The following is an 11,814-nucleotide window of genomic DNA, read 5'->3' on the forward strand; positions in this document are numbered from 1 at the left end:
CTCAGGTGTATTTTACAATGGACGATTGCAGGAGAACACTCATGCATTTATCTGGTAGCATGTGGGCTAGGTCTAGATATTCTGATTTACTATGGTTAAACTCGCTAGTTGAAGATGTTTTGGGTTAAATAAAAGATGTTACAGGTTGTAATTTACTTAGCAATCATTTTGCACCAGGATGTCTTATTAATGAACCTGGTTGAACTGAAGACCTGTTATTTTGCACTGAAATACTGCTCTCCCCCTCTCCCCCTCCCTTCCTCTCCCTCCCTCCCTCCCTTGGGAAGCAATTGTTTCTGGAAAGTAAATGTAAATGTCATCCAAAGGAAGATTAAGACATTGCAGAAAGGACAAATGACTCAATGCATGGACTCTGGTCTCCAAGGCATTTTGGTTTTCAAAATTTCCCATAGGAAAATTTCAGGACCAAGGCAAATGGAATTTCAAGAGAGAAAGAGTTGTCTATGGTGGTGATTATCCATCATCCAAGTCATGGTTGTCCCAAAGGTGCTTTTTTTTGCCCCCAAGAGGCAACTGGACATTTTGGGTTTTCTTTGAAGACATTTTGCTTCTCATCCAAGAAGCTTCTTCAGGCCTGATTAGATGCCTGGGTGGTGCTGGTGGTGGTGATGGAACCTGATAGCGAATAAGGTCAGAGTAGGCAAGGGAAGACATTTGGGGTTTTTTCCTGCTCTGCTGAAGACCTGAGGGAACAGCTCTCTTTTGAAATAAGAATTTGGTTTGAGGAGATATTTTTCACTTAACAGAAAATGTACAGAATTCTACTGGAAGCAAATATCAACTTTGGAAGACAGATCCAAAATCAAGGAAAGAATACACCATCAGATTCTAAGTAGGGTCTCAATTTATATTGTGTTTGTTCTCATTGCCTCTCAAGCTGAGATGCATTATATTTGCCTCCCTGCAAATACTGTACGTGAAGTTTGACCAGAACCAGGAACTAGAAGGGGACAATCCATATGATTAAACACCATTAGAACTCAGGGGAGAAAAATCATTTTGAACATTAAAAGAGGCAAAATGTTTCCCTTTGAAAATGCAGCCATAAGGAAAAACTCTCCCCCAAAGTACATCCTTGCTGTAATTCTACTAGTGCACAGGAGCTTTATTGTATCCCCTCTGGTCAACTTTCTTGTAAACATATTAATTATGCTTTGCAAACATGTCAAAACCTAACTGAGGAAGCCATCCTATATAGAGAGCATGGCATTGGACCAGATCACCTCCGGAACCACCTGCTACCGCACGAATCCCAGCGACCGATAAGGTCCTACAGAGTTGGCCTTCTCCGGGTCCCGTCGACCAAACAATGTCATTTGGCAGGCCCCAGGGGAAGAGCCTTCTCTGTGGTGGTCCCGGCCCTCTGGAATCAACTCCCCCTGGAGATTAGAACTGCCCCCACCCTCCCTGTCTTTCATAAACTACTCAAGACTCACTTATGCCACCAGGCATGGGGGAGTTAAGATATTCCTTTCCCCTAGGCCATTACAAGTTATGCATGGTATGTTTGTGTGTATGTCTGGTTTATAATAAGGGTTTTTAGTTGTTTTATTAACTGGATTGTTACGTGTTGTTTTTTTATCATTGTCTACGGAGAGGGGCGGCATACAAATTCAATAAATAAATTAATTAATAAATAATAAATAAATAAATAGAGAGTCATTTCACAGATCCATTTCACTGTGACTATGAGGAAGCAGAAGTCACAGCATCTGGGTCTTGTTCCCTTTATTTCTGCCAGCTAATTTCTTCAGTACCCCTAAGGAGTTTCCTGTATTCAGATGCTGCCTTACACCAGGGCCAGTCTTGAAGTACGTTTTCACAGTCATTCTAATTAGCTTCTGTGGTGTGGGGTGGAGAAGTCGCCATATCCTGGATGGTATCAGGAGATGAGAGTTTCAGACTTACATCATGGCAAGTTTAAACTTCCCAGCTCAGTCCTCTCTTGGCAACCAGGAGGTTGTAGAACACAACGAAGGGCATTTGGGAGATGAGTGGTTCATGTTTTCAGACTCTTTGTAGCCCAATCTCTGTTATCTTCAAGGGCAGCATGATAGTAGGCATCCGTAAAAATGTCAAAATGTATAGAACAGTGATGGCAAACCTTTTAGACACCAAGTGCCCAAACTGCACATGCGCGCATACCCAAACTGAAAGGCACATGCAAGTGTATGCATGTACAGACATGTGTGCATGCACAGCAGAGACCCAAAGACCAGCTGGCCAGCAAGATCCCAATACAGTGGTACCTCTACTTACGAACTTAATTCTTTCCATGACCAGGTTCTTAAGTAGAAAAGTTTGTAAGAAGAAGCAATTTTTCCCATAGGAATCAATGTAAAAGCAAATAATGTGTGCGATTGAGGAAACCACAGGGAGAGCGGAGGGCCTGTTTCCTCCCAGGAGATTCCTAGAGAGACCCCACAGAAGCTTCTCCCTGCCTTTTCCGGTTACAGTTTCGGAAGCTCAGGTTTATAAGTGGAAAATGGTTCTTGAGAAGAGGTAAAAAAAATCTTGAACACCCAGTTCTTATCTAGAAAAGTTCGTATGTAGAGGCGTTCTTAGGTAGAGGTACTACTATACTGGTAGCGCAACAAGAGGTAAGATCTTTTTCTTTCGTGAGCTTCTGTTTCATCGTTTTCAGGGAAACAGAAGCTCACAAAAGAAATGCCACAGAGATCTGACCTGGGGCGACGGTGCAAGTGCCAGCAGAGGGGGTTCTGCATGCCACTTCTGGCACACATGCCATAAGTTCACCATCATGGAAATAGAAGATGGTTTGATGAAGGGGTTTTCTTCTTTGCATTTTCCTTTTTCCCATAATGATCAATCAATCTGCTGCCAGTTTTTGTTCTTTTTTTCCCCCAGAGTTGAGAGAGAGAGAAAAAGATGTTATCCTTTCTCACTAAAATCAGTTGAGGTTTTACCATGGAGGGGTTTTAATTCTCTTGAATATAAGTGAGAATCAACAAACTCCTTTCCTTAAAACCTATGTAGCTGCATTCATAAAAATGCAAATGTTTGCATATTGTCCAGAAGCACCCATCACGCTCCAACTACTCTTTATCAGGTTGCTCTTCAGGCTTTATAGAAGGTATCCTTATTACAAAAAGTGGGAAATGCGTTATCGCTTGCCGCTTTGTTGAGTCCAATAGTTGACTCGATAAGGCTGTTCCCATCCTGCATTTGTCTCTCTCATTGTCAACAATTCTTTGTTTGATTTTTACATCATATAGAAATTATGAAATATAGATGTTCTGCTCCAGGACCGTTCACAGGAGGAAGGTGGTTTTACATGCCGGGGCTACATTATTGGAGGTTATATACCAGTGATGGCAAACCTTTTCCCCTCGGGTGCCGAAAGAGCATGGGTGCGCACTATCGTACATGCGTGAGTGCCCACACCCATGATTCAATGCCCGGAAAGGGCAAAAACAGCTTCCCCCTGCCCACCTGGAGGTCTCTGGAGGCCAGAAATGGCCTGTTCCCCAACTTCTGGTGGGCCCAGTAGGCTCGTGTTTTGCCCTCCCCAGGTTCCAAAGGTTTCCCTGGAGCTAGGGGAGGGTAAAACTGCCCTCCTCCATCCCCCTGGAGGCTCTCTGGAAGCCAAAAATGCCCTCCCAGAGTCTCTATGCGAGCCAAAAATCAGCTGGCTGGCACACACATGCACCTTGTGTACCAGAAGATATGGTTCCTCGTGCCACCTGTGGCACCTGTGCCACAGGTTCACCATCACTGTTATATACTGTTCAGACCTTTGGTCATTGTCCCTGTTTTGCTTTCTATTGAGGTTTTTTAACCTAATACAAAGAGATGGAATTGTTGCCAGTTTTCTTAATACAGTATAAGATTGCCCATTGATCTTGTCATCAAAATAAAACATTGGATTTTGACTGGAAAACAACGTTCACTTTAAAAGCTGGATTTATGTCTTGAAAAATGGAAGCCAACAGTTATTTTCTCACTTTCATCCCAGAAGCTAAAATAATAATAATAATTAATAATGATAATAATGATAATAATGATGATAATGATGATAATAATGATAATAATGATAATAATGATAATAATGATAATAATGATAATAATGATGATAATAATTTATTAGATTTGTAGGCCGCCCATCTGCGAATACTCCTATCACTCTTGTACTTGAGCAGATTGAATGTTCATATTTGAAGAGCTTCCTTTAAAGCCATAGTCTGATAGTCTTGCATACCAACCACATGTTATCTTTTTAAAACATTGTTTTAAAGATTATTCTTAATCAATTGACTAAAAAAAGGATTTGGCAACTTGTTCATTGTTTTGTAATCCTTCCTATGTCTTAAACACGCTTTAGTTTTGTCAGGCTTCCCTTAATCTGAATGTTGTAACATTTTCTTTCTCATGGTCAACAATTGTTTTTGCTTTTTCCTGAAGATCTCATGCTATTTTAAAGTCGTCAAGAAACATTGTATTACTTTTATACCAGATTGTTGCTTATCCAACAAGGTCAGAACTAGATTTGTTTCAATTCTGTGATGAAAACTTGGTTTATGTCTCAGCTACCAAGGAAGAAATGTATCCCCAACATGCATTCTCTCCCCTATAGTTCACTGAGATTGCTAAACAACAATTAAAGGAGATTCTATCTTGCTCCCCACTCCCCATTCAGGAATAAATTAAGCAATATAGTATTTGCAAAAGGACAAACTGATATTTAGGAAAAGTAGCCTATGATGATTAAAACTTACAAGGGAATCATGGAAATAAAATGGGAACAGGAGCAGGAATGATGCGGCATCTGGGATTATGGCATGCTACAAATATAACCTGGATTGCAATATTTTGTGAATCCCATTCCAGTGGTGGGTTCTAAAACCCCTTACTACTGGTTTGTGTATGCACGTGACGCTTCTCTGCATACGCAGAAGCATCTTGGGTGGGTGGGGGGAGCCTCCCACCACTGGCGCTACCGATTCTTAGAACCAGGCCAAACAGGGAGCAACCCATCGCTGTCCCATTCATACAACATAAGTATGCATCACAGTAAGCTTTAGAGTCAATTCCAGGATTGGTGGCCAAAAGGTCTGATTTATAGCCTTAATTTTTTTTAACATTTCTGTTACTAAACTCAAAGGGAGATAATTTTTAACCCTGAAAGAGTTGCTAAATTCTGATTTCCATTTCAGCTCTTTACGACTATCCCAACTACCCCAACAGAACTATTTCAATTTTCTGCTTATTTATCTATGAATTAAAGCTCTGTCTTTTCTCAGCGGCATTTGTAAGGAAAGGTGTGGATTGCCCTCTCTTACCTGATAGATGTCACACACAACTGCTGAATTGATGACACATGTTGCCTGCCAGCCAGCCAGCTTTATAACCTTGGGCTCTGCTTGGCTCAGAATTAATCCCTGAGAGTGATCTTTGAGACTGCCCTCCCTTCTTGCCTTCACGTCACTACACTGGTCTGGCTGCTTCTCTGCTCGGTTGAAGTTCCAGAGTTGTGCTTCTTGGATCGGAGCCCTGGCTTAGCTGACGATTTGGCCCAGGACTTTGGGACTTTATCAGAGTCAAGGCAAAACTAGACATACAATCCTGGGTCTTGAAAGCTTAGAACTATGATGCCTTAAACATGATCTAAGTATTGCCCACAAGATCATATGCTGCAATGTCCTGCCTGTCAACGACTACTTCAGCTTCAACCACAACAACACAAGAGCACACAACAGATTCAAGCTTAATATTAACCGCTCCAACTTGACTGTAAAAAATATGACTTTAGTAATCAAGTTGTCGAAGTGTGGAACTCATTACCGGACTCCATAGTGTCATCCCCTAACCCCCAACATTTTATCATTAGACTATCCACGGTTGACCTCTCCAGATTTCTAAGAGATTGCTAAACAACTGATGCACATCAGCATACCTTCCGTCCCCTGTCCTATTGTCTCTCCTATATCTCATATATATTTTCTTCTATTCCTATATGTTTTCTTCTATTCTTTCATTGATATATTTTATTCCTATGTCTTCTCTTCTGTTCTTTCTTTGATATATTTTACTACGAGTATATCCTCCATAAAAGTGGTTCTCAACCTTTCCAATGCCGCGACCTCTTAATACAGTTTCTCATGTTGTGGTGACTCCCAACCATAAGTCTAGCATCAATTCTTCCAACAGAGCTTTAAGTTGATTGGCAGGAAAGTCAAAGGGACACCCTTCTGTAAACGCCTGATTGGTCAGATTGTAGAAATATGTTGCGAGGCGCCAGAATAGAAGCTTTGGTTCCTAACGCCATGGGAAATTTGTCTTTTCCCATGGTCTTAGGTGACCCCTGTGAAATAGTTGTTCGACCCCCAAAGGGGTCCCGACCCCCAGGTTGAGAACCACTGCTCTATAACCTTCATTGTGTATTGGACAAAATAAATAAATAAATAGAATAAATAAATGAGGGTGGCCAAATTAGAAGGGGAAACTAATTAAATTTGCAGATGATCTCAAGCTGGCCGGAGTAGCCAATACCCCAGAGGACTGGCTCAAGGTACAGATGGATCTTGACAGACTTGTACAGTGGGCCCAAACAAATAAAATGAAGTTCAATGCAGAGAAAAGTAAAATCCTACACTTAGGTAAGAAAAACCTAAGACATACATACGGGGCGACTCACAACAGCGACAGAACAATTCATAACAAATCTAATAGTTTAAAAACATTTTTAAAACCCCATTATTAATCAGACATACATACAAACATACCATACATAAATTGTATAGGCCCAGGGGAGATATCTCAATTCCCCCATGCCTGGCGGCAAAGGTGGGTTTTAAGGAGTTTACGGAAGGCAAGGAGGGTGGGGGCAGTTCTAATCTCCAGGGGGAGCTGGTTCCAGAGAGTCAGGGCCGCCACAGAGAAGTCTCTTCCCCTGGGACCTGCCAAACGACATTGTTTAGTCGACGGGACCCGGAGAAGGCCAAGTGGGATTCGTGGGATAGACAATCCAGTGTTGATCAGTCTTTGGCATATTTCTATGAGAGTTCCTTAACCAGAATTCTCAAATATTTCCATGTATGTCAATCAGGGCAATGCATTTGCTAATCATGGTGGTGGAGTACTATCTCAACAAGAGTTATTTATTAAATTTATATGCTACCCATCTCACTATCCAAAGTGACTCTATACTACATTTATCCACGAGGAAAGGCAGGTAGACTGAAGCACAATAAAATTTACTCACCTTGACTTACTAGTGATAAAGAAGGAAAATGGGATGAGATTTCCTTTTTTTCCTCTTGAAGCTCCTCTGTAAGGACATTGAGATATTTGGCTGTTTTTTGTTGGAAATGGGACAGAGATAAATAAAAGTTCTTGTAATCTGTTTCAATCTGAAAGAAATTCACTTTAGAGTAGATGAGTAAAGGATAGTTTAAAATGATTTACAGGGTAGTGGAGGGTGAATTGCTGGCCGGTAATAAATATTTAATAGCGATTAAGGGAAGCAAAACCCCAGGCTGGTAATTGAACCCTAAAGAACATTTTTTTCACAATTTTGTAGCCGTTATTGTTTGAGTTATCTTTTAAAAAGGGGTTACAAAGTTTATACACATAACATATTTTACATTGATAAGATATTAGCAACCAGCTGCTTTTATAAACATTTAAAGTTGCATTTCTAATTATGCTTGCTAAAGAGAAAATTGTACTGCAGTGGTTCTCAACCTTTCTAATGTTGCGACCCCTTAATACAGTTTCTCATGTTGTGGTGACTCCCAATCATAAGTCTAGCGCCAATTCTCCCAAGAGCTTTAAGATGATTGGGAGGAAGGTCAGAGGGACACCCTCACTGTAAACACCCGATTGGTCAAATGATAAAAATATGTTCCAAGACACCAAAGTAGAAGCTTTAGCTCCTAACACCATGGGAAATTTGTCTTTTCCTATGGTGTTAGGTGACCCCTGTGAAACGGTCATTCAACCCCAGGTTGAGAACCACTGCACTGGAACAAATGGAGTGAATGATCATGGTTGCCTCTGAATAACTATCCTAGATCCCTATCCTAGGTGTTCTGTCGGGCTCTCTGGTAGGAGCCTTCTGAAAATTCAAGGGTATAAATTGCAGACGCACACACATTTGAAAATTCAAAACAATGTTCTTTATCACAAAATTCAAAACAAACTAAGCACTCTTTTTGTATTGCAAAGAGCACTCGTCCCAAAACAACCGGGTAGTCTGTACAATTTCCCTTAAGCAGTCATTAAGTACTTAGCTAGCAGCTGTGAAGAACCTTCACACCCCTTCTTCTTCCAATGAAGTGAGACACACACACACACACACATGCTGCTCTGCTGTGGTTTCAAAGGGGTGACAAATCAATAAAGTCCAGAAAACAACAACACACGATTCCTGAAGAACTGTGATCAGATACTCTTTCACAACGGCCAAACCCACACACTGCTATTTATAGCAGCAGCCCTAATTACTGGAGCCCCACCCAACCACAGGCAGCCTCATTTTCTCTTGTAATAATCCTTCAGTTGTTGTCTCCTATGCATCACCCTATGCGTGGATGTGTCATCAATTCTTGTTCAGAATCCAAGGATGATACAGATGATTGATCTCCTCCTGAGCTGTCTGCCAAACTCCCCTCTTCCCTGTCACTCATGCTTCCTTGGTAAGAGGAGGCTTCAGCGGCAGATTCCATTGGGAGCAAAACAGGCCTGCGGCATGTGGATGTCTCCCCCACATCCACCTGCACATTCCTTGGGGCAGGAGCTGGGCCAGAGCTAACCACAACACCTAGGAATCCTAGAGATCATCTACCCCCTCTGCCCATTGGACGATCTATGATGTAGAATACAGTATTTCAGCTTTCCATTCAATGTTTCAAGCAAATAGGAGTATTCAATATTCCTCATAATGGATTGATAAATACTAAAATAATTTGTTACGTCTCTCGATGAAAACTGTTTGTTTGCATGGCCTGGTTTCTGCCGTGGTGTGGCCTGATGGTTGGGGATCCCAATGTAGCTTTTCTTTGTAATTGCAGCACAATCTAAGGGGAGTGCTTGGTTTAAGGAGTTGCCAACAAAGGGCTCCAAAATGCCCTTTTCCCTTTGAATCTCAAGTGCTTGCAGCTGCAGCTTTAATAACTAAGATCAAAGATATACTGAATCACGGAGGAATGGAAAATGTAAAGTGACCCCCCCCCCAAAATAATTGTAGACAATATTTTTGAACTCTGTGTAATAAATAAAAAAATATGGACTCTGATTTAACTATATATGCATATACAGTGCCTACAAATGCCTCTACTTACGAACTTTTCTAGATGAGAACCGGGTGTTCAAGATTTTTTTGTCTCTTCTCAAGAACCATTTTCCACTTACAAACCCAAGCCTCCGAAAACTGTAACAGAAAAGGCAGGGAGAAGCCTCCGTGGGCCTCCACCCTCCCTGTGGTTTCCCCAGTCACACACATTATTTGCTTTTACATTGATTCCTATGGGAAAAATTGCTTCTTCTTACAAACTTTTCTACTTAAGAACCTGGTCACGGAACAAATTAAGTTCGTAAGTAGAGGTACCACTGTATATAGATTGGGGGGAAAATGAGGTATAGGTATACAGTTTCTTTAGCAAGGCTTGATGGACACACAATAGGACTTTTACACTCAGCACATGTGCATTTCAACAAAAAAAGGAATGGGCTTAACTGTCCACATATTATTTGGTCCAGATTTCTACCCTTTCCCATGTAGGACACAAATACAATGGCTATCAAAATGAGACACCGGGGTGAAATTCAGCAGGTTCGGACAGGTTCTATAGAACCGGTGGCAGCAATTGTGTTCAGTTTTGAGAACTGGTAAATCACATCACTGACTACCCCTGCCATGCCCGTCTCTCTCACTCCTTCTCGGACTCATATACACACAGAGCAAACACGAGAAGGAGGCAAGAAGCAGCCAGACTGAACGTTAGAAGACTTGGCTGAACCTGTTGGTTCTGTGGTCATGGCTTGGTGGGATGGTGCCACCCCACCTTGCTGTGAGTGACATCAATTTGGCCATGCCCACTCAGCCACATGACCCCACCACCAAGACACGTCCACCAACCCAGGCCTGCAGAACTGGTAATGCAGGGGGGGTGTTTCCTCCTCGTTCGGACCAATTCACCCAAACTGGTAGCAACCCACTGGTCATGTCATGATGATGTCATGGAAATGGTTCAGTTGGTGCTGGTCCATGGACACCGCCATCTTGGGGTTTTTTTTGAATAATTTAATTTTTAAAAAAATCATTTTTTTTCTCTTCTGAGCAGAAGCCAAGTTTCTGGCATTGTGCATGTGTTGCAATCTTGTTTTTGCCTTTTTGGGGGGGGGGTATTTTTTTGGCACTGCACATGCGCATATGCACAAAGTGTGCATGCAGCCATGCGGTGCAGCCATGCAGCATGGGAGGAAGTGAACTGGCAACGTGGTAAGTTAGAACCTATTCCTGTGGGAAGGGAAAAAATTGAAGATCACCCCTGTGAGACACCCACCTTTTTAAGGGCTTGGTGAATGGTGATTGTTTTTCTCCATTCTGGAAGGAGTGTTCAGAACAAAGACAACTCTGACCAAAGGCTAAAGTGACCTGCCTTTACTCAGAGATTGAATGGAAGACTGAAATGGAGCCCTTTCCCTCCCGAAACTACAGACTGTGCATAGAAACATAGAAGTCTGACAGCAGAAAAAGACCTCATGGTCCATCTAGTCTGCCCTTATACTATTTTCTGTATTTTATCCTAGGGTGGATATATGCTTATCCCAGGCATGTTTAAATTCAGTTACTGTACATTTATCTACCACGTCTGCTGGAAGTTTGTTCCAAGGATCTACTACTCTTTCAGTAAAATAATATTTTCTCATGTTGCTTTTGATCTTTCCCCCAACTAACTTCAGATTGTGTCCCCTTGTTCTTGTGTTCACTTTCCTATTAAAAACACTTCCCTCCTGGACCTTATTTAAGCCTTTAACATATTTAAATGTTTCGATCATGTCCCTCCTTTTCCTTCTGTCCTCCAGACTATACAGATTGAGTTCATTAAGTCTTTCCTGATACGTTTTATGCTTAAGACCTTCCACCATTCTTGTAGCCCGTCCTTGGACCCGTTCAATTTTGTCAATATCTTTTTGTAGATGAGGTCTCCAGAACTGAACACAGTATTCCAAATGGGGTCTCACCAGCACTCTATAAAGCGGGATCATAATCTCCCTCTTCCTGCTTGTTATACCTCTAGCTATGCAGCCAAGCATCCTACTTGCTTTTCCTACTGCCAAACCACATTTTGAGACTGTCAGAAATCACTACCCCTAAATCCTTTTCTTCTGAAGTTTTTGCTAACACAGAACTGCTAATACAGAATTGCATTGGACAATAAATAAAATATTTCCCTTTTCTCCTTTTTTAAAAAAAATCAGGGATGGTAGGAATAGATACCACCCACCTCTGACAATTACAAAGTGCAAACATTGATAGTCCCCAGTATAAACATTAAGTCTACTTTGTTTAACGATTAAACTGCAGGATTCTATGGTTACATTTCGACAGTAAATGGAGTAGTATTACTGCTGCAAATGAACAAGAGCACACAGCCAAGGAAGACTGAAAGTCGAGGAAGCTTATAGTCGAATCATTATAATTATACTTACAGTTCTACTGTAATTTGGATTCTCTCGGAGCTAGCATTCTAGACCAGTGTTTCCCAACCTTGGCAACTTGAAGATATTTGGACTTCAACTCCCAGAATTCCCCAGCCAGCGAATGCT

General features: G+C 41.6%; 1 protein-coding gene across 3 annotated transcripts in view; it reads right to left on the minus strand.

Moving 5' to 3' along the window:
- The window catches only part of SLC26A6 (solute carrier family 26 member 6), a 54,226-nt gene extending 46,851 nt beyond the window's left edge, over positions 1–7,375 (minus strand). Inside the window, exon 1 of one of the 3 annotated variants that reach the window (XM_070738410.1) lies at positions 7,254–7,375. The gene's annotated coding sequence lies outside the window, so the exon portion shown is untranslated. Of the gene's footprint in view, positions 1–5,321; positions 5,443–7,243 lie in introns of those variants that run through there. The other 2 variants (XM_070738409.1, XM_070738411.1) reach the window with 2 other exon arrangements.
- Between the last annotated feature and the right edge of the window lie 4,439 nt (positions 7,376–11,814).

This window comes from Erythrolamprus reginae, chromosome 2, assembly GCF_031021105.1.
Source record: "Erythrolamprus reginae isolate rEryReg1 chromosome 2, rEryReg1.hap1, whole genome shotgun sequence".
Taxonomy (NCBI): domain Eukaryota; kingdom Metazoa; phylum Chordata; class Lepidosauria; order Squamata; family Dipsadidae; genus Erythrolamprus; species Erythrolamprus reginae.